At 40.6% G+C, this 22321-nt stretch overlaps 1 pseudogene; it reads left to right on the forward strand.

The window, feature by feature from the left end:
- Nucleotides 1-2642: 2642 nt before the first annotated feature.
- Nucleotides 2643-11875, forward strand: LOC143962379 (olfactory receptor 11L1-like; annotated as a pseudogene).
- Nucleotides 11876-22321: the final 10446 nt, after the last annotated feature.

Genomic DNA, 22321 nt, shown 5'->3' on the forward strand with positions numbered 1-22321 from the left:
GGGGTCACCCGTACATGTCACTGGGTAACCCCGGTATTCCCCGTTGCATCAGAGGGGGGAAGGGGCACCCATCGACATGGCATGGGTGGCCCCGTCCTCGGTTATTTAAGAACTGTCATCCAAGTCATGTTTCATTCTGCTGGGTGGCTCCTACGAAGGAGGCTGTGTAGTTCAAGGATCGTAGAAGGATTACATCGCTGGAATTTTTTTTGTTTTGTTTTTATTAAAGGACATGTGACAAGCTGTGTGTGTGTGTTTTTTGACCTTTTTTGTCACTTTTTTGGGTGAAATGGTAGGAGTACAATGTACCCAATTACCATTTCACACAGGGGGGGCGAGATCTGGGAGTCCCCTTTGTTAAAAGGTGCTTCCAGATTCTGATAAGCCCCCTGCCCGCAGACCCCCACAACCACCGGGCAAGGGTTGTGGGGATGAGGCCCTTCTCCCCATCAACATGGGGACAAGGTGCTTTGTGGTGCTACCTCAAAGCACCCTCCCAATGTTGAGGGTATGTGGCCTGGTACGGTTCAGAAGGGTGGCCGCTCTCTCATCCCACTTCTTTTTCTGTGGCCTGCCAGGTTGCGTGCTCGGATAAGGGTCTGATATGGATTTTTGGAGGGAACCCCACACCATTTTTTTTTTAAATTTGGCACGGGTTTCCCCTTAAAATCCATACCAGACCTGAAGGGTCTGGTATGGACTTTGAGGGGGACCCCTATGCCATTTAAAAAACAAAAATGGTGCGGGGTTCCCCTTAATATCCATACCAGACCTGAAGGGCCTGGAAATGGAATTTGGGGGGACCCCATGGAATTTTTTTTTATTTAGTTTTGGGGTTCCCCTTAATATTCATACCAGACCCTTTGGGTCTGGTAATGGACTGGGAGGAATCCCCATGCCGTTTTTTTCAATGACTTTCATCTGTATTGCCAGGACCCAACAATTCATCATAGCCGCAAGTACTTTTAAATTACCTTTTTTTCCTTTAGAAATGACATTTTGTGTAGGGACTTTTCTAAACACGGGAAACATACGCCTCTTTATAGGCATACTATATACACTCCCCAGTTATGAAATTTAAAGGAAAATTACACTTTTATTGTTTCACTTTAAGCATTATTAAAATCACTGCTCCCGAAAAAACGGCAGTTTTTAAAACTTTTTTTTGCATTGATACATGTCCCCTGGGGCAGGACTCGGGTCCCCAAACACTTTTTATGACAATAACTTGTATATTAGTCTTTAAAATTACTTTTGATTTTTCATGTTCGAGTCCCATAGACTTTAACGGTGTTCACGTGTTCAAACTATTTTTTTGCCTGTTCGCATGTTCTGGATGCAAACCAAACAGGGGGGTGTTCAGCTCATCCCTAATCATAATCACAATATTACCAATTAAATAAAAAAATGGGAAAGAAATATAATTGCACTATGGTATTCTGCTGGACACGAGGTAAAAAATGATGTTAGAAGATGTATAGTGACAACCGAAGGTTGACATAAGAGTAAAGAGGGTATTATTGCGATAAAAAAGCAAAAAAAATGCAAAAAAAATGCAAAAAAATTGCAGCAAGTCACCTCAAAATAAATGCTAAAAATTGCTAAAAAAGTATGTAAAGTGCATTTATACATGCCTTCATTATTCAAAAATGCAAAAAAGTTGAAACTCACAGCAAGTCGCATAAAGTCGCGAAAGTGCAAAAAAGACAAAAATTGCAAAAAACGCAGCAAATCGCATAAAGCTGCAAATAGCAAAAAATGCTGAGAAATATATGTCAGATGTATCACATGCGTACAGAAATGCTTTAAAAACATATGATAAAGACCATAGTTGATAAGGGAAACTTTATAGTAAAAACTTTGACAAAAGTAGATAAAATTAAGTAAGTTGGTGAGGAAGCAGTTTAAATCTATGTCAATGTTCAGGCCTTTTGGCTGAAGGGTGTCTAAAGTAAAGATCCACCTCGTCTCGTTTTGGGAGATTCACAGCGCTTCACTTTTTTGACATCTTGTTATGTTACAGCTGTATTCCAAAATGGATTAAATTCATTATTTTCCTCAAAATTCTACAAACAATACCCCATAATGACAACATAATAGAAGTATGTTTGAAATCTTTCTAACTTTATTAAAAATAGAAAAAAAAAAAAAATCACTTGTACATAATACATAAGTATTCACATCCTTTGCCATGACACTCAAAATTGAGCTCAGGAGCATCCAGTTTCCACTGTTCAACCTTGAGATGTGTCAGATCACCTGGGGCTAGGTGACAGATGAATGCCATTGGGGTCAGGAGTGCACTGATAAAGTAGTGGACCCTACGGCTGACTGCTGCGGATGGGGCTCTGGTTTGTTCAGGAAAGCAGGTCCTCTAGGGCACTGACACAGATCACACTGGGAGCTAGAACATGAGATCTCCCAGGGCATGGAATCTAAGAGCCAGCAGGTGTTCATCAGGGCCCCTGATGGTGGGGATGGACTTCAATGCAACTGGCTCCAGTTTTCAGTCGCCAGGGTCTCCCAGCTCACGCTCACGGTAGACTACTGGAGGATAGAGAGGAAGCAGCAGACCGGTGACAAGGGATTGTCAGGAGATAAGCCAAAAGGTCGGGCATCAAGCAGACAGGGATAGTCAAAGAATGTGCCAAAGGTCTGTATATGAAGCAGACAAGGATAGTCAAGAACAAGCCAAGGTCGGTAAACAGAATAAGATGTATAGCACACGCCAAGAAGCACACAGGAAGCCAAACACACAATATTGAACAGCCAGGCTGGCTTGCAGTGCACAGATTAATATAGTGTTCCCAGTTAGAGGCTGGGGTGGAGCCATGCTTGAGGGAACATTACTTAAGCAGACAGGTGTGAGAGTGTGGGCCCTAAGGCTGATACACAACCAGAGGTAAGCAGACAAACAGGGCATGAAAGTATTACTGCAAATTTATGACCAGATGTTTCTACAAGTCCAAGGAGTTGTCTGCAGACCTCCGAGACAGCATAGTATTGAGGCACAGATCTGGGGATTCTGGATTCTGATGAAACAAAGATTGAACTCTTTGGCTTAAATGCCAAGTGTCATGTCTGAAGGAAACCAGGCAATGCTTATCACCTTGGCAATTCCTTCCCTACAGTGAAGCATGGGAGTAGCAGCATCATGCTGTGGGGATGTTTTTCAGTGGCTGGAACTGGGAAACCAGCCAGGATCGAGAGAAAGACATGCTTGATGAAAACCTGCTCCAGCACTCTGGACCTCAGTCTGGGGTGAAGGTTCACCTTCCAACAAGACAACGACCCTAAGCACACAGCTAAGATAACAAAGAAGTGGCTATGGAATAACTCTGTAAATATCCTTGAATGGCCCAACCAGAGCCCATACTTGAACCCAATTGAACATCTCTGGAGAGATCTGAAAGTGACTGTGCACCAATGCTCCCCAATCCAACCTGATGGAGCTTGAGAGGTCCTGCAAAGAAAAATAGGTGAAACTGTCCAAAAATAGGTGTGTCAAGCTTGTAGCATTGTACTCCAAGACTTGAGGCTGTAATTGGTGCCAAAGGTTCTTCAACAAAGTATTTTGCAAAGGCTTTGAATTTATCTACATGGGATTTTTTTTTTTCGGAATTTTTTTTAAAAATAAATTTGCAAAGGTTTTAAACAAACTTCTTTCACATTGTTATGGGGTATTATTTGTAGAATTTTGAGGAAAACAATGAATTGAATCCACTTTGGAATAAGGCTGTAACATAACAAAATGTGAAAAAAAGTTAAGTGCTGTGAATAATTTCCTGATTCACTGTACGGGGAATGATGGAGGATTTGTAAGCCGATGGTATAATGGTGGTTTATAGGAAATTGTGGTCTATCCTGGCGAATGATTGATGTGGTTAAAGTGCTTAAAGTTACTTGTGAACCTTTCCTTTTCCTTATACCTTATATAAAAAATTTTACTCTTATTGATGCTCTGTTTAGGAAGACTAGACACTGGTACCATACTTCCAATGTACTGCAATGTTATGTACTCTGAATATTGGTTCAAATAGTAACGAATGGAATATATTCATGACATCATTGTTTACTACTGTGTAGAACCTGAGAATGGTCACCAGTGATCACATGGTACTTGAGCCAATTACAGCACCCTGTACCATGTGATAATTGTGGGATAATCCCAGTGTCACAATAGTAAACAAAGAGCCATGCATGAAAGTCATTCATGACAGTTTCAATTATTCATGTTACAGTGATTACTGTAACAAGCAAAACATCCCTGGCTCACCCTCCCAGAGTAGTACAGTGTCACTATGGTGACACAAAATGACTCTGATGATATTATTTAAAAAAAAAATGTTATACTTTTTTACATTTTTACATATTGTCACTAGTCAGCACTGATGACAGTATGAAAAAAAAAATAGAAAAAAAATATTTAATTTCTTAATTTTCCAAAAAATTGTGACAAACAATTACAACTTCAAAAAAACTCAACATACCTCTTACTAAATACTTTGGACTGTTTACTTTCCAAAAAAGGTAAAACACACAGGTGGCAGATTAAATGCAGTATTAGGAAAACAAACACTCTTGGACATATTTAAAGGAAATCGTGACTTGTCCCAACCATGATGTAGCATTGGCAAGCCTCCATCCCTAAATTAAGTAAAAAAGGTAGAGATTGGAATGGGACTTTAAATGAGGCTAGTCAATGACTGATCAGCTATTTCTAATGCCTAAATATTAAGGTCATATTGTAACATATTCCATATTTTATAATCCAAGTGACATAACTATATCAATAAATTAATAATACATATAATAATACCGCCGTTACAAGATTTACATAGTAATATTGATATAAAATATTTAATATAATTAATCATTGGACATAATGTTACTGTACAATCAATAAAAATAATAGATCATACAGAAGGCATATAGTATAATTAATACAGCCATATATACATAAAGGTGCAACAAGACAATAAATTTGATAATTTTATGAGAAGATTAGGGCATCCATTAGATGTTAACTCTACGCGTTTCATGGTTTTATACCAATCAATTTACCAATAAGGTAAATTTGTTAGCTTAAAGAATCCTCTACGTAAGTAGAGGATAATTATAAAGAAATATATAATTTCCATAATACTCACTAAACACCAAATATGGTCAAAGCTCCTAAGGTGAAACTTAATGGTGGTCTGGATTACATTTGGTCTCAACCGGGGTTGAGGCAGAGAACATCCCCCAAATGGGTAAACCCCGGACCAGGGGAAACCAGCCGATATAGTCACCGGAAAACCACAATGCACCATCGCTTGGGAATGGGCAAACTTGCCGCCGTGGACATCCAATTCTAATGATAATAAATATATGTAGTGGTTAAATGAAAGAAAAAAAATATTAATCGATATGTGTAAGCTAGTGATACAGAATTGTAACAACAAAAAAATTTCATATATTAATGATAAATTTATATATTATAAAGCTATATGTGATTAAAAACCAAGTAATAATTTTTAAATGAAATCAATTGGAAGAAATAAAAGTGTTGATGCAGTGAGAGTGTATGCGTGGTGACGAAAAAATTGTGAATAACCAAAATTTGAAAAATATAATTACCTAAGGTATTGTGGTGTATTATGCAAGTTGGACATTCCCAGCCAGCGATAATGCAGGGACTGAACCGGCAAAAAAATGCCACTGAAATACCCTGGATCCAGGGTGTGTTCACAAAAAAAAACCCCAGTACAGCGGACAAAGGTGAGGGAACTCTCCCTCCGCAAAATAACGATCGTGGTGGATGCCCGCCCACCCGACGCAGAGGTGTAAGATAAGAATAACACTAACTCCAACAGCACAGCGTCAAATGACGCTGCGTGCAGAGCATGTTGCCATAGCACCGGTCAAGTCCCGCCCCTTCAATGAAAAGATGGGCAGGGGGAAGCGAGCTAGGCACATCGCAACCCCGAGATAGAGACCAGAGTATACCAGTGCAGTATTAAATTCACCTTGGTTTAACCACTTAAGGATCAGCCTCGTTATGAGATTTTAGTGTTTACATGTTTAAAACAGTTATTTTTGCTAGAAAATTACTTATAACCCCCAAACATTATATATTGTTTTTTTTCTAACACCTTAGAGAATAAAATGGCGGTTGTTGTAATTCTTTTTTTCACACCGTATTTGCGCAGCGGTCTTACACATGCACTCTTTTGGAAAAAATTCACTTTTTTGAATAAAATAACAGTAAAATTAGCCCAATTTGTTTTATATTGTGAAAGATAATGTTAAGCTGAGTAAATTAAGACCCAACATGTCACACTTCAAAATTGCGCCCGCTCGTGGAATGGCGACAAACTTTTACTCTTAAAAATCTCCATAGGCGACGTTTATAAAATTGTAAAGGTTGCATCTTTTAAGGTACAGAGGATGTCTAGGGCTAGAATTATTTCTCTCACTCTACTGATCACGGCAATACCTCACATGTGTGGTTTGAACACTGTTTTCATATGTGGGTGCTACTCACGTATGCGTTCGCTTCTGTGCACGAACTCGGTGGGACAGGGTGCGTTAAAAAATAAATGATTATTAGTTATTTTACCTTTTTTTTTTTTTACACTGTTTAAAAAAAAATTTCACTTTTATTCCTATTACAAGGAATGTCAACATCCTTTGTAATAGGAAAAAGCATGACAGGACCTATTAAATATGAGATCTGGAGTCAAAAAGTCCTCACATCTCATATTTAGACTAAAATGTAATAAAAACAATAAAAAAAACTGTAATACAAAAAAATCTGTAAAATGGCCCTTTAAGAGCTGTGGGCGGAAGTGACGTTTTGACGTCACTTCCGCCCAGCAATTGTATAGAGATGGGTGGGGGCCATCTTCCCATCACTCATCTCCATACTTGACAGGAGACAGGACGCGATCGCCTCCGCCACTGCTGACGGCTCCTGTAAGCAGCGGAGGGCACTGGATCGCAGCGGGAGGGGGGCCCTCTCCCGCCATTGATAAAAGTAATCTCGTGTCAAATCCGTCGTAGAGAACACTTTTATCTTGTAGCGGGCTGCCCGCTGAAGATGAGGATACCAGGGTTATGGCAGCTAGCTTCTGCCATAACAACGATATACTCTTTCAAATAGCCAATGTAAAACTGCGGCGGGCAGTCCATAAGTGGTTAATAATAGTGCAAAAATTGACAACTCACATATGTGTAGAAACAAGCAGGCATATATTGTGATATTCCATGGCTTAGCATGGGGAGTCTCCTTTGAAGTCCTTATCTTCAAGGAAGCAGCCACCATTACGACAACCAACACTGAAAGCAAGATGGCTCCGGACTGAAACTGATGTCAGCTGGAAGACATGCTACCGTGGTGTGCTACCAAATATTAAATTTAGGGTGCTAATAATTTTGTCCAGTCCATATTTGGAGTTTTGCATGGAATGTGTCAGATTTGGCTTTTTCTTTCTCCACTTTTTTGTGTCATACCAATACAAACGAAAGAAATAAACATGGGAATGCCTAAACATTTGTAAATGCAACAATTTTAAAGGAGAAGTGGTGCATTATCTCACAGAAATGCAGGGGGTGCCAATATTTTTTGGCCATGACTGTATGTATGTAGATGTACCCAAAATAAATATATAGATAATGGGCTAGGAATATATATAGATTTTTTTTTTTTTTTTTTTTAGATATGTATGACTATGAACATAAAAAAAAAAAAAAATCATATATCAGATAAATGCAAGGGACCAATATTAAGAAGATAAGATAATATAAAACCATATAAACAATGTATGTGTATAAATAATAAATCTTTTAATAAACTGAAGTTTTGCATATACTTCACTATGAGAGCCAATTTCTCTTTGATTATGAAAATCACATCTATCTCAACCCCGATATCCCAAGGCTGCTTGAGGAACTGCAAAGGCTGACATCAGTGATTACCTGCCAACCTAAGGAGCTACATGCACATTACCCCTGTAGGGGTAAGGGGATCTGGTGAGTGGGGACTCTTGAGGGGGAGCACGCAAGTCACCTGTCAAGATTATATGATCACTAAAGCCACCTGCCACTCCTCTAAACATGAACAGTCACCTTCATTGGGATGAATGCACCTATGTGTTTTCTGTACTCGGTGCAATAAACTGCATCTTGGTGTAATTTGACATTTTTTCTGCAATTTTTGCAATTTTTCAGTTTTTTTGGTGCAATTTTTTGCATTTGTTTTTTTTTTTTTTGCTTTTTGGATTTATATACACCTTCATTTTATGAGTGGGACACTATAAGTATATACTTATATGTTTTTGAATATGGTGAGATAATTACATTCTGGTGCGACTGTGGAGCAATTTTTTATTACTTTTTTGTTTTTTGGTGCAATTCTTTGCATTTTCGTTTGGATTTGGTCTTTGGGTTCACTCATATCCTGTATTTTGAGTTTGGACACTATACACACTGTTAAAAGCAGAGGAGCACTATATTCATGTCTGGATGTTTTATACACTCATTTGTAAGCCATTATATTTTTGGTGATAACCTCTCCTGTGTAGGATTGGTGTCCACACCTAGAGGGTTATAGTACTCACCTACTGGAGTAGGTGAGGTGTGATAACTATTACACTATCACCTTTATGGTAACTGTTTTGTTATAATTTATTCCACAATAACACTGTGTCTTTTAACACTCAGTAACTATAGAGTGATTTGGTAGAGCACTATTTCACATATATGTAGTGCCACTCGCCCTTCACATCTTCTTCCTTTCTATATCCTAGAGCCCTCTTACAGGTTTTTTTTTTGGGGGGGGGGGGGGGTTGCTGAAGGGAATGTAGATTGTCTAGAGGTGTTTTTTTTAACCCTTCGATGTCTGTTAAAGTGTGATTTGCAATCCCCACAGGCCTGTGAGATTAGCCCATTGAGATAATGACACAAAACAATAAAGTCTCTCCGAGCAAATCTAATCTTTATTCTTTGGTGTGAATATTTAAAGGGGGTTTTCAGAAAGTACCGCCCTTTGAACGAGTCATACAGATTATCCAATCATATACAAGTACAGCCTAAAACAAAAGTGAAACCAGTGATTTCTCAAAATGCATGTGCTTTCCAAGAAACAAAACCACCAATGAAGATAACAGTAACATGAGAAACGAAACTAGATTAGAAAAACTTGAGCATATCTATTCGTGAAGTGGATGTTAGAGAGACACAAAATAGAAACCAAATTTCTTAAAGAATGAAAGCGGTTAAGCTAAATATCCCTTAAGTTGCAACCATCACATACGTCCTAAGCGCAGACCTTCCTAATTAATTTGTTTACTTCTAGAACGCTTAGTCTACAACCGTCTTAGCTCCTACCTCAGTGAAAATAACCTTCTTGACCCATTACAGTCTGGCTTTCTCTTGAAGCACTCCACAGAAACTGGCTTCCTAAAACTCACTAACGATTTACTAACTGCTAAAACCAACAGCCAATACTCCATACTTCTACTACTTGATCTCTCTGCAGCCTTTGATACTGTTGACCACCCGCTCCTGCTCAATAAACTACATTCCCTTGGCCTCTGAGATCCTGGTTCTCTACCTATCTATCACAGCGCTCCTTCAGTGTCACCTACAACTCTGTCTCCTCTCCATTGCCCCTTTCTGTGGGGGTCCCCCAAAGCTCTGTTCTTGGACCCCTTCTCTTATCTATTTACACCTCCACCCTTGGTCACTGATAACTTCTCACGGCTTCCAATACCACTTATACACCAATGACACCCAAATCTATCTGTCTACTCCTCACCTCACTCCTTCAATCTGCTCTTGCATTACTACATTACTAACTGACATATCACCATGGATGTCGCACCACTTCCTTAAACAAAATCTCTCTAAAAATGAGCTATTAATATTCCCCCCTCTGCCCGTGCCCCCCTCCATGACTTTTCCATCAAAATCAACAATACAACTACCAGTCCCTCCCATCACGCCAGGGTACTAGGTGTAATCCTAGACTCTGACTTGTCATTTCAGCCCCAAGTCCTATCGTTGTCAAAAGTTTGTAGAATTCACCTCCGTAACATCTCTAAAATTCGCTCCTTTTTAACAGATGAAACCGCTAAGCTCCTCATTCAATCCCTTGTTATCTCTCGCCTTGACTAGTGCAACTCCCTTCTCATTGGCCTGCCTCTCCATAGGGTATCCCCTCTTCAGTCTATCAGGAATACTGCTGCCAGACTTATCCACCTTACCAACTGCTCAGTGTCTGCCAACCATCTCCTCCAATCCCTACACTGGCTCCCAATCACCCAGCAAATTAATTTCAAAATGCTAACCACAACCTGCAAAGCCATTCACAACTCTGCCCCGAGCTACAACACCAATCTTGTCTCCCAATATGACCCAAATCGTCCTCTCCGCTCTTCTCAAGACCTCCTACTCTCAAGCTCTCTCATCTCCATCTCCCATGCTTGTCTCCAGGATTTCCCCAGAGCCTCTCTCATCCTCTGGAACTCTCTACTCCCCACTGGTATGGCTATCCTCTACTCTTGCTATCTTCAGGCGTTCCCTGAAGGCTCATGTCTTCAGGAAAACCTATCACATCTCCAACTAATCTTCTACCACTTCCATCAGCTCATTCCCCACAGTTATAACCTTTTCTACCACCTGCCCCACCCTATTAGATTGTAAACTCTTCTGAGCAGGGCCCTCTTAATCCTCTTGTATTTTATTGTATTGTAACTGTATTGTCTCCTTTTATATTGTAAAGTGCTGCGTAAACTGTTGGCGCTATATAAATCCTGTATAATAATATAATAATAATAATAGACTCAAAGGTGTGCTGGCTGTAGCTTTACATTGTATGAAATGGCATCATGACTAGCTAGGTTAGGATTATCTAGGATTACCTGATTAAAACAAAATGTTCCCTCCGAACAAAGCTGTTTCCTTTTTGTGTTCTCTCTTCAGGTTATGGTGGAGAAAAATTTGTCCCGTATTACCATGATCCACCTATTAGGACTTCAGACTCCACACAGTATAACATTTCTGATCTTTTTTTCTTTTCCTTTTGATTTATTGTTTGACAATATGTGGAAACCTCCTGATCATCACATTAGTGTCCTACAGAAAATCCCTCCATTCTCCCATGTACTTCTTCCTCTCCCAGCTCTCTGTATCGGATATCTTACTGGCAACTAACATTATTCCTAACATGCTCCATGCTGTTCTAATGAAGGGGACCCTAATATCATTTTCTGATTGCATCTCCCAGTTTTATTTATTTTGTGTTTCAGCAAATGTCAGTGTCTTCTTCTGACAGTGATGTGTCATGAAACCATTACATTATACTTTATCAATGAACTTCTAGCTCTGTTGGTTGATGATTATCACATGTTAGGTGTTAAGTCTTTTAGTAGGATTGATTGGCACAATTGGATTTTTGTGGTCTCGATATTGTCAATCGCTTTTTCTGTGATCTTGATCCAATCCTACAACTCTCCTGCTTTGATAATGCTAATGTTCTACTTGAAGTTACATTAATGAATGTTGTTATTGTTATCATCCCATTATTTATAATTATTGTATCATATGTTTATATTATAATTACCATTTTTAGTATCCCATCTATTACCGGCAAACAGAAAGTTTTCTCAACATGCAGCTCCCATCTGACTGTGGTTTGTATTTTTTATGGTTCCATGGTTTGTGTTTATTTGGTACCCCGTAGAGGACAGTCATGGGATATCACTAAATTATTGTCATTGATCTACACTGTGATCACCCCACTGATGAATCCAATTATATACAGCCTGAGGAATAAAGACTTAAAAGAAGCTGTAGCTAAAATCACTGTCTGCACTCGCATTTCAGTAAATAATAATGTAATAATAATTTAGTAAGTATAAATTGAAGGTGGATGTTAAATCTTGATATCAAAGATGAAATCCATTAGACCTGACTCCACATCGTTGTTTTAAAAAGTTCTGCAGTCATAGGTTGATCATTGTAATTCTCCTAATCTACTTAATTCCCTGTAAATCTGATTACATCAACTATTTAATCTTTCTTATCCACTTTTATCCACTCCATCCATTGGAATTTCCAACACACAAAGTTTGAGAGCAGGATCTAAAATTTTCCAACAACAAAATCCGATTGTTTAAATTCCAATCGAGCGTAGACAATTCCGACGCACAAAGTGCCATGCATGCGCAGAATAAATTACGAGACGTAAGTTATTGGCTACTGATCTCTTTATAGTCCCGTCGTATATGGTTTACATGGTTTATGTCACCACATTCTGAACGATCAGATTTTCTGACAACTTTGTGTGACTGTGTGTATGCAAGACAAGTTTGGACCAAAATCCGTCAGAAAAATGTCCAACCGTGTGTACAGGGCATAAGTCCCTTTTCCCCCTGCAAATAGAGCTTGCTTTTGGTGGTATTTGATCACGTCTGCGGTTTTTATTATTTGCGCTATAAGCAAAAGAAGAGAGACAATTTTGAAAAAACACACAATATTTTTTTTAACATTTTTGCTATAATAAATATCCCAAAATTAAAAAGAAAATTCTTCTACATATTTTTGGTAAAGAAAAATCACAATAAGAGTATATAGATTGGTTTGCGCAAAAGTTATAGCATCTATAAAATTGGTGATATATTTATGGCATTTGTATTATTATTTTTTTTTTACTAGTAATGGCGGTGATCAGCAATTTTTATCGGGACTGCGACATTGCGGCAGACAGATCAGACACTTTTGACACTTTTTTGGGACCATTGACATTTTTACAGAGATCAGAGCTAAAAATAGCAACTGATTACTGTATAACTGTCACTGGCAGGGAAGGGGTTAAAACTAGGGGGCGATCAAGGGGTTAAGCGTGTTCCCTCAATGTGTGTTCTAACTGTGGGGGGATGGGACTGACTGGAGGAGGAGACCAATTGTTGTAAGCGTTAGGAACAACAGATTGGTCTCCTCACCCCTGACAGAAAAGGGATTTGTGTGTTTACGTGTTTTTTTCGTGGGTTGCCTGACGGACACTGCGGCTGATGTGCGGGCGTATCTGCTCTTAAGTGCCACCCCTCCAGTGGCATGCGCACCCCCTATTCTCCTTAAAGCGCCATACAGCTATGGTGATTTGTGAAGGGGAGCCGTTCTGCAGCTTTCCAAATACAGTGGATGGTCGACAAGTGGTTAAATCACTTAAGGACCCAGCCTCTTTCTGAGATTTGTTGTTACAAGTTAAAAAAAAAAAAATTGCTAGAAAAATACTTAGAAATCCCAAACATTATACATTTTTTTCTAACACCCTAGAGAGTAAAATGGTGGTCATTGCAATTCTTCCTGTCACACCATATTTGTGCAGTGGACTTAAAAGAGCACTTTTTTTGGAAAAAATACACCTTTTTTAATCAAAAAATAAGACAACATTAATGTTAGCCCAATTTTTTTATATTGTGAAAGACAATGTTACGCCGAGTAAATTGATACCCAACATGTCATGCTTCAAAATTGTGCCCACTTGTAGAATCGCAACAAACTTTTACCCTTAAAAATCTCTATAGGCGACATTTAAAAAATTCTACAGGTCGCATGTTTTGAGTTACAGAGGAGATCTAGGATTAGAATTATTGTACTTACTCTTACCGATCGCAGCAATGCCTCATGTGTGTGGTTTGAACGTCGTTTTCATATTCAGGCGCTACTTATGTATGCGTTCACTTCTGCATGCGAGCTCGGCAGGACGGGGCGCGTTTACATTTTTTTTTATTATTTATTTTACCTTTTATTTTTTATTTTTACACTGTTCTTTTAAAACAAAAATAGTGTTACTTTTATTCCTATTACAAGGAATGTAAACATCCCTTGTAATAGAAAAAATCATGACACAACCTCTTAAATATGAGATCTGGGGTCAAATAGACCTCAGATCTCATATTTACACTAAAATGCAATAAAAAAAATAAAAAATTGTCAATTGGAAAAGGAAATTTATAAAATGGCCCTTTAAGAGCTTTGGGCGGAAGTGAAATTTTGGCATTGCTTCAGCCCTGCAATGGTATTTCTCCATACCCAGGTAGGACAAGCTTACGATCGCCTCTGCCGCTACCGATGGCTCCGGTAAGTGGCGGAGGGTACTGGAGCACGGTGGGAGGGGGTGCCCCACTCTCGCCACTGATAAAAGTTATCTCGCTGTGAATTCGCCGCAGAGAACACTATTATCGCAAACTGGACCGCCCACTGAAGAAGAGGATAGGGGGGGTTATGGCAGCTAGCTGCTGCCATAACAACAATATTCCTCTTCAAAGTGAGGATGTATATCGGCATGCATTTATATAGATAAATGCATGACTCCTGCATATTCTATGAAAACCTATTTATCTTGGGACAACACAGGTTAGATAGGTATATTCATGGGGTCAGTGGATATTAACATTATGGTCGTATCTGTGACCTAGAATCCAATCTAGCATTTGAGTTACTTATGATCACATATATTTATCATATAACATGTATATTTGTTTTACATGTTCAAACCATTTCTCCTGTCAGACAATTTAGGCACATATGGATTATTGACTGTTCAGGGATTTGTGTCTGTGTGTCATTTGGTGTAACGTTAACTTCACATCTCAGTCATTGTCTGAGGGAAAGCCTGAGTCAACATCGGGGTTTGACTAGTAATGCAATTTCATCCTTTGAAACAATGTGGTTATTTACCAAAGCTTTCTTTTAATTAATAGTTTTGTAACTTCAGTTTGAACACACATTTTGACCATTGTCAGCTTGTTTTGTATCAGATTCATGTTTACTCGGCTTCAACATGAGTTATTTTTCTTAACTTTAGCCTTCCTATGGATAGTATAACTCAATCAGCCATTTCTGTTGGGAGGGGGGCGCTCTCCTGGAGTGATGTGTTGAGTTAAAGTCTAAATGAAAAAAACATGCTATTTTGATGTGTCTCGGCCATGACAAAATAAACAAGAAAATAATGATGTTATGTTGTTGGGCTGGTATAAAAATGCTATAGGGCTGGTATGACTTTTTTTTTTTTTTAGGGCTGTTTTTTTTATTCCCAGTCCGGCCCTATGTGCGGCCCAAATTATGCAGTACAGATGCCTAGCCAAATTAATGAGTGCATGTGTTTCCAGTGAAGTATACTCTTAATGCTACATCATTAGAAGACATTTTAGACTTCCAACCTTGTAATTGTAGTTTGGGGAAGGTTCTTTAGTATTCCACCTATTCCACCATGAATGTGCTCCTGTGCTTAAAGCCAGCTCCATAAAGACATGGTTAACTGTGCTTGGTATAAAGAAATGCATGTGGCCTGCACAGAGCCCTGACCTCAACTCCACTGAACACCTTTGGGATAAATCTGAAAGCTAACTGTGAGCCAGGTGTTTTTGTCCAACATCCATACCTAATCTCAGAAATGCTCTTTTGGGCTAATAGACAGAAAATCCCACAAGCATCCTCCAAAATCTTGGGGAAAGCCTTCCCAAAAGAGTGTAGGCTTTTATAACTGAAAATAAGAAATCTTCAAGGACCCAATGCAAGAATCCAGGAAGGGCCTCCCTGGTCCCCCCTTCCTGCCAATCCCGGGGCCATTCCCATTGATCCTTGGGCCCTTTACTCCCATCATGGGGCCTTTTATTGCAGTGCCGCTGTTGTCCCCCTTCCTCCTGGGTAAGGTTGCCACCTTTTCATCAAGCCAGAACTGAACACTTTAGCTGCCCACAGCATTTTTTTGTAGGATACTCTAGGGATGAGCTTCAAGTTCGAGTCGAACATCGTTTGTTCGGCCGTTCCCCAAATTCCGAAGGTTATGGGCCGCTAGTGCCAAATTCAAGTGTAATGCAGGTTTCCGTTACATCAGAGGGGGGCGGGGACAGCCATACGTCATGGGGGAAGCCCTGGCTTCCCTCACTAGCGTCAGAGGGGGCAGGGTCAGGTGACGGGTGTGGGTGGTGAGGTTAATTTAAGGGTTAATTGCTTTGCAGTGCCTGCAGTTACAGAGGTCACCTGTGTTGTTTTAAATCTCAATCTCATCTTGCTGCTTTTTAAGCACTTTCCTACTGTCATATTGTAAAATGACGCTGGCAGGAACATTCCCTCCCTTGGGGCAGGTGTCATATGTAGTCCACCCATTCTCGCTGCTCTCGCGCCCCCCCCCCCCCCCCCCCAGGGGAGAGTAGCATCGGGGATGAGGAATATCCCTTGCAACACAGCCCATCCCTGATCAGGGTAAAGAGCCAATGAAAATGGATATTTACCACATGACCGGCTGTGTCCAATCACAGCTGGTCACAAATGTCAACAAACCCGCGGTAACTAGCTGTTACCGGGATCTCCTCTTAACACACAAATCCTATGTGAGGAGGAGATTGCGGCAACAACTAGTTACCGCCTACAGTGCAAAGTAAAACACACTGATTCCCCATAAATAAAGAGAACCAGCCCATCTGAGTACCTGTCACCAGCCCATCAAAGTACCTGTCTCCAGCCCATCAGATTACCCGAGTACCTGTTTCCAGCCCAGAGTACCCGAGTACCTATCTGAAGAATATCAGAGTACCTGAGTACCTGCCTCCAGCCCAGAGGACCCAAGCACCCGTCTCCAGCCCAGAGTACCCGGGTACCTCTCTGGAGCCCATCAGAGTGCCAGAGTACCTGTCTCCAGCCCAGAGCACCTGTGTACCTATCTTCAGCCCACCAGAGTGTCCAAGTACCTATCTGCAGCCCATAAAAGTACCCGGGTACCTGTCTCCAGCCAATTGGAGTACCTGAGTACCTGTCTCTGGTCCATCAGAGTACCTGAGTACCTGTCTCCAGCCCATCAGAGTACCCGAGTACCTGTCACCATCCCATCAGAGTACCTGGGTACCTGTCTCCAGCCCAGAGTATCCAAGTACCTATCTGCAGCCCATCAGAGTACCCGAGTACCCGTCTCCAGCCAATTAGACTACCTGAGTACTGTCAGAAACCATGAATCAGAGCCGAGACAGAAGTGTAGTTAAAATCACACTTGTTTAATAATAATAGAAAAAGGTAAACAGAGCAACGTAATCAAATCATAGCAAGAGTTAGGTAAACGGAACAGATAGCCAGACAAGCCAGGACATCAGAGAGCCAAAGATCAGTGTACTTCAGGACAGGTCAGGAAATCAGGAAACTGGAGAATCAATGTAGTGGAACAGCAAGCAGGATCAGGAACCAGTAGGGATGTCAGCCAAGTGAGTCTTCAACAGGTACACAGGAGAGAGTCTCTGGATGTGTTGACCAAGGCGAAGGCAGAGAGGATCTGGACTGAACAGCTTAAATAGCCAGCAGGACTGATGAGCAGGATATCATCACCAGGTGAGTCACTGTGGAAAGATTAGAGCTGGCAATTAACCGACAGCTGAGCAGCCTGCTCTGAGAAGGAAGGTCTGAGCCCAGCCCTAACAAGTGCCTGTCTCCAGCCCATCAGAATACCCAAGTACCTATCTGCAGCCCATCAGAGTACCTGAGTGCCTATCTGCAGTATATCAAAATACCCGAGTACCTATCTGCAGCCCATCAGAGTACCCGAGTACCTACCTTCAGTCCAGGTGTTGGGGTGTTTGCTTTCCAAAAGGGGGTCATTTTGTGGGTAATTCCACTGTCATGGTGCTCCAGGGCCTTCAAAAGTGTGATAGGTTATCAGAAAATTAGATGTGTAATTTATGCTCCTAGAACACTTGAAGGTGCTCCCTGCATGTTGGGCCTCTGTATGTGGCCAGGCTGTGTAAAAGTCTCACACATGTGGTATCATCATACTCAGGAGGAGTAGCAGAATATGTTTTAGGGTGTAATTTTTGCTATGTACATGCTAGAAAAATGTTATAAATTGACAACTTTGTGTAAAAATAAATGCATTTTCATTTTCTTTACAAAAACTTGTGGAAAAGAAATGACATGTTCAAAAGACTCATTATGCCTCTGATTATAGAATGGGGTGTTTGCTTTCCTAAATGGGGTCATTGTTTGGGTAATTTCACTACCATGGTGCTCCAGGGCCTTCAAAAGTGTGATAGGTTATCAGAAAATTAGATGTGTAATTTATGCTCCTAGAACACTTGAAGGTTCTCCCTGCATGCTGGGCCTCTGTATGTGGCCAGGCTGTGTAAAAGTCTCAAACATGTGGTATCATCATACTCAGGAGGAGTAGCAGAATATGTTTTAGGGTGTAATTTTTGCTATGTACATGCTAGAAAAATGTTATAAATTGACAACTTTGTGTAAAAATAAATGCATTTTCATTTTCTTTACAAAAACTTGTGGGAAAAAAATGACATGTTCAAAAGACTCATTATGCCTCTGATTATACATTGGGGTGTTTGCTTTCCTAAATGGGGTCATTGTTTGGGTAATTTCACTACCATGGTGCTCCAGGGCCTTCAAACGTGTGATAGGTAGTCAGGAAATTGGATGTGTAATTTATGCTCCTAGAATGTCTAACGGTGCTCCCTGCATATTGGGTCTCTGTATGTGGCTAGGCTGTGTAAAAGTCTCACACATGTGTTATAACCATACTCAGGAGGAGTAGCAGAATGTTTTTTGGGGTGTAATTGCAAATATGCATATCCTGTGTGTGAGAAATAACTTGTTATTATGACAATTTTGCGTAAAATAAATAAATAAATAATTTCTTATGCCGCGTACACACGAGCGGACTTTTCAACATCCAAAGTCCGAAGGACCGAGTCCGTCAGACTATCCGATCGTGTGTGGGCTGCAACGGACTTTTGATTCACCAAAGTCTGACGGACTTTAGAATATGGAACATGCTTCAAATTTTTCCGACGAAACTCCGTCGGACCCAGGTCCGATGTAGAAGTCCGCTCGTCTGTATGCTGTTCCGACAGACCTAAAACGACGCATGCTCTGAAGCAAGTACGAGACGGAAGTGCTCGGTCTTGTAAAACTCCAGTTCGTATTGGAAGTAGCACATTCGTCATGCTGCAAATTCTGTGCTCGTTTAAATGTAGCGCATCTTCTTTATAATGCTAGAAGAACGAAGTCTTTATTTATAATGCTAGAAGAACGAAGTTGCTTTGCTGCTCATATTCACTCACAGAGTTCTCACAAAACACATTTCTGTCTTATTTCTCCTCATCTCATGAATGATCTTGTTTTTATTTTAAAGCCCCATCTCATTAATATTTTTTTATTTTAATTTTTTTATTTTTTTTGGAGTAATTTTTTTCCTCCATATTTTTGGTAGAATTCTTTACCATTTTTTTCTTGGGATCTCCATATTTAATTATTCTGTCAAGTAAAAAAAAAAAAAAAAAAAAAAAAAGTTGTTAACTTGACAGAATAATTAAATATGGAGATCACAAGCAAAAAAATGGTAAAGAATTCCCCAAAAAATATGGAGTAAAAAATTACTCCAAAAAAAAAAAAAAAAATGGTGTTGAGTAATTTTTTTCCTCCATATTTTTGGTAGAATTCTTTACCATTTTTTTTCTTGGGATCTCCATATTTAATTATTCTGTCAAGTTAACACCAAAAACCTTTTTTTTTTTGGTGTTTTTCATTACCACAATAACCTTTTTATTTTTATTCTGGTGACAAGTTACCACAATAACATTTTTATTTTGTTTGTAACCTCAAGGAGGTTAGTGTCCCTTGTTAATTTCACATTGTCTTTTAGAAATGTATTTGACCAAAAAACACATAGGCAATTATATTTTCAAACAAAAATATCCATTTATTCTGGTTCAACAAACAAAAAAAATGAAGGCAACACTGGAGAAACTTGTGACATTTGTGTAGCCTTTTGGCCCCAGGGCAAACATTAAACTCTGTGGAAAAGAAAATTCAAATATTCCGAAATAGAATATGGTCCCAGAATCCCAGACATCAAGAGCAGCATCAGATGGTATATATGTCCCCAGGCTGTGGTACAACAGGCTGCGTCTTTTGGTCAGACCAGAGTGAAGCCAGGTCAGCACCTTCTTCTCTTCGCTCCACCCTTCACTGCACCCTTCCCTGCAGACTTCCCTGTAGCCTTCCTGGGAGGCTGTGTCTCCGGTGGTGTATTTGTGGCAGGAGGAGGAGGAGGAGGAGGAGGAGGAACAGGAGGAACTTGCTCCACAATATTGCTGTTGGCAGTTAATTCGCCAGTCAGCCCCTTCTGTAACGCCAAGAAAATTAGCCTTTCACACTGGAGACGTTGGCCCATCTCTAATTGCTGCAGACGGCTGGCGATGTAGCAGCCATAGGCCTCTTCAGCCTCAGGGGGGCTCTTTAAGACATTAGTAGCCTCTCGAATTAGGCGCAGGGATTCCTCCTGTGATAGTGACATTTTTTTGGCCCTTTTTGCTGGAAGACGGAGGGGAGGCACCTGTGATGTTGTCAGGCTTCTACTAGGCCCGGCCACCTCCTGGCTGACAGAGGGCACGGCCTCCTCCTGGCTGACAGTGGGCCCAGCCTCCTCCTGCCTGCCACTTTCCCCACCTTCCTCCTGGCTGAGCTCATCCTGTGTATAAAAAAGGGATATTGTTTTAGTTTTTTGTTCATCAATCATAAACATTTTTCAGCTCCTGACTTCAAAATTCTGTTAATACATATAAAAGAGTATCATTATGACACCACTATTTCTTGTTTCTGCTGGTGACAAACATTTGTGGCCACTACTGTAAATTGATATGTCCAAATTTTTAGTTTTTTTTAACATCAATAATAGCGTTAAAATTCTAACATCTAGTTAACATCATTAATATTATGAATATCACTATTTTTTGTAACAAAATACCTGGCTCCAGCTGGGTGCATCCGCTTCTTCCAGGATGGAAGGCTCCGCTTGCTCATCAGCCTCTGCTGAGGTAGAGGGAATGCTGCAGGGAAGGGTGGAGGGAAGAGTTGAAAGCGACTCCCTGGCTTTACACTGGTCGCCAATAAACCGTAGCTTGTTAAAGTACCACAGCCTGGGTACATACACAGCACCTGGTGCTGCTCCTGATGTTGTGGATTTCTCGATTTTCCTATTCTCCTTTCGGTACATATTTCACAATAATTGAATTTTCTTTTCCACAAAGTCCACGTCTGCCTCTGGGATCCAAGTCTGCACAAATGTCACAAATTTCTCCAGTGTTGCCCTCCTTACTGGTTTATTAAAATAATCCTTGTGCTTGGCTTGCCACAGATTTGTCATCTCTTTATATTTGTCTATAAATAGACTTAAAAATTCCGGATCCTTGAATTTCTGATTCATTTTTCTGAAAAACAATACACAAGCCAAAAACAATAATGTTAGCTCAGACTCTCCTAATCTTAGCCCAATATAGACTCCAGGATCTGCCACTTATTTGGGGAAATTGTTTAAACTTACCTTCGTTTTGCTTGCTCCCAACTTCCGTTCCTATTTTCGCAAACGACCATACGACATGTGATTTTTGCCGTTATATACAGTGCGTACGCGTAGAACTACGCCTGCTTTGCCCGCCCATGATGTTCTTTTAGTCAAGTTCTTGTTTTTCCCGCCCTTTCTGCGCACTTAACGTACGTACGACATGTGCATTTTGGCATGGTATACAGTGCGTACGCGTAGAACTACGCCTGCTTTGCCCGCCCATGACGTTCTTTTAGTCAAGTTCTTGTTTTTCCCGCCCTTTCTGCGCACTTAACGTACGTAAGACATGTGCATTTTGGCGTGGTATACAGTGCGTACGCGTAGAACTACGCCTGCGTTGCCCGCCCATGACGTTCTTTTAGTCAAGTTCTTGTTTTCCCGCCCTTTCTGCGCACTTAACGTACATACGACATGTGCATTTTGTCGTTGTATACAGTGCGTACGCGTAGAACTACGCCTGCGTTGCCCGCCCATGACGTTCTTTTAGTCAAGTTCTTGTTTTCCCGCCCTTTCAGCGCCCTTAACGTACGTACGACATGTGCATTTTGGCGTGGTATACAGTGCGTACGCGTAGAACTACGCCTGCGTTGCCCGCCCATGACGTTCTTTTAGTCAAGTTCTTGTTTTTCCCGCCCTTTCTGCGCACTTAACGTACGTACGACATGTGCATTTTGGCGTGGTATACAGTGCGTACGCGTAGAACTACGCCTGCTTTGCCCGCCCATGACGTTCTTTTAGTCAAGTTCTTGTTTTCCCGCCCTTTCTGTGCACTTAACGTACGTACGACATGTGCATTTTGTCGTTGTATACAGTGCGTACGCGTAGAACTACGCCTGCGTTGCCCGCCCATGACGTTCTTTTAGTCAAGTTCTTGTTTTCCCGCCCTTTCTGCGCACTTAACGTACGTACGACATGTGCATTTTGGCGTAAGAT

This window comes from Lithobates pipiens, unplaced genomic scaffold (assembly GCF_037356315.1).
Source record: "Lithobates pipiens isolate NorthernLeopardFrog02 unplaced genomic scaffold, aLitPip1_a1.2 Scaffold_8, whole genome shotgun sequence".
Lineage (NCBI taxonomy): Eukaryota > Metazoa > Chordata > Amphibia > Anura > Ranidae > Lithobates > Lithobates pipiens.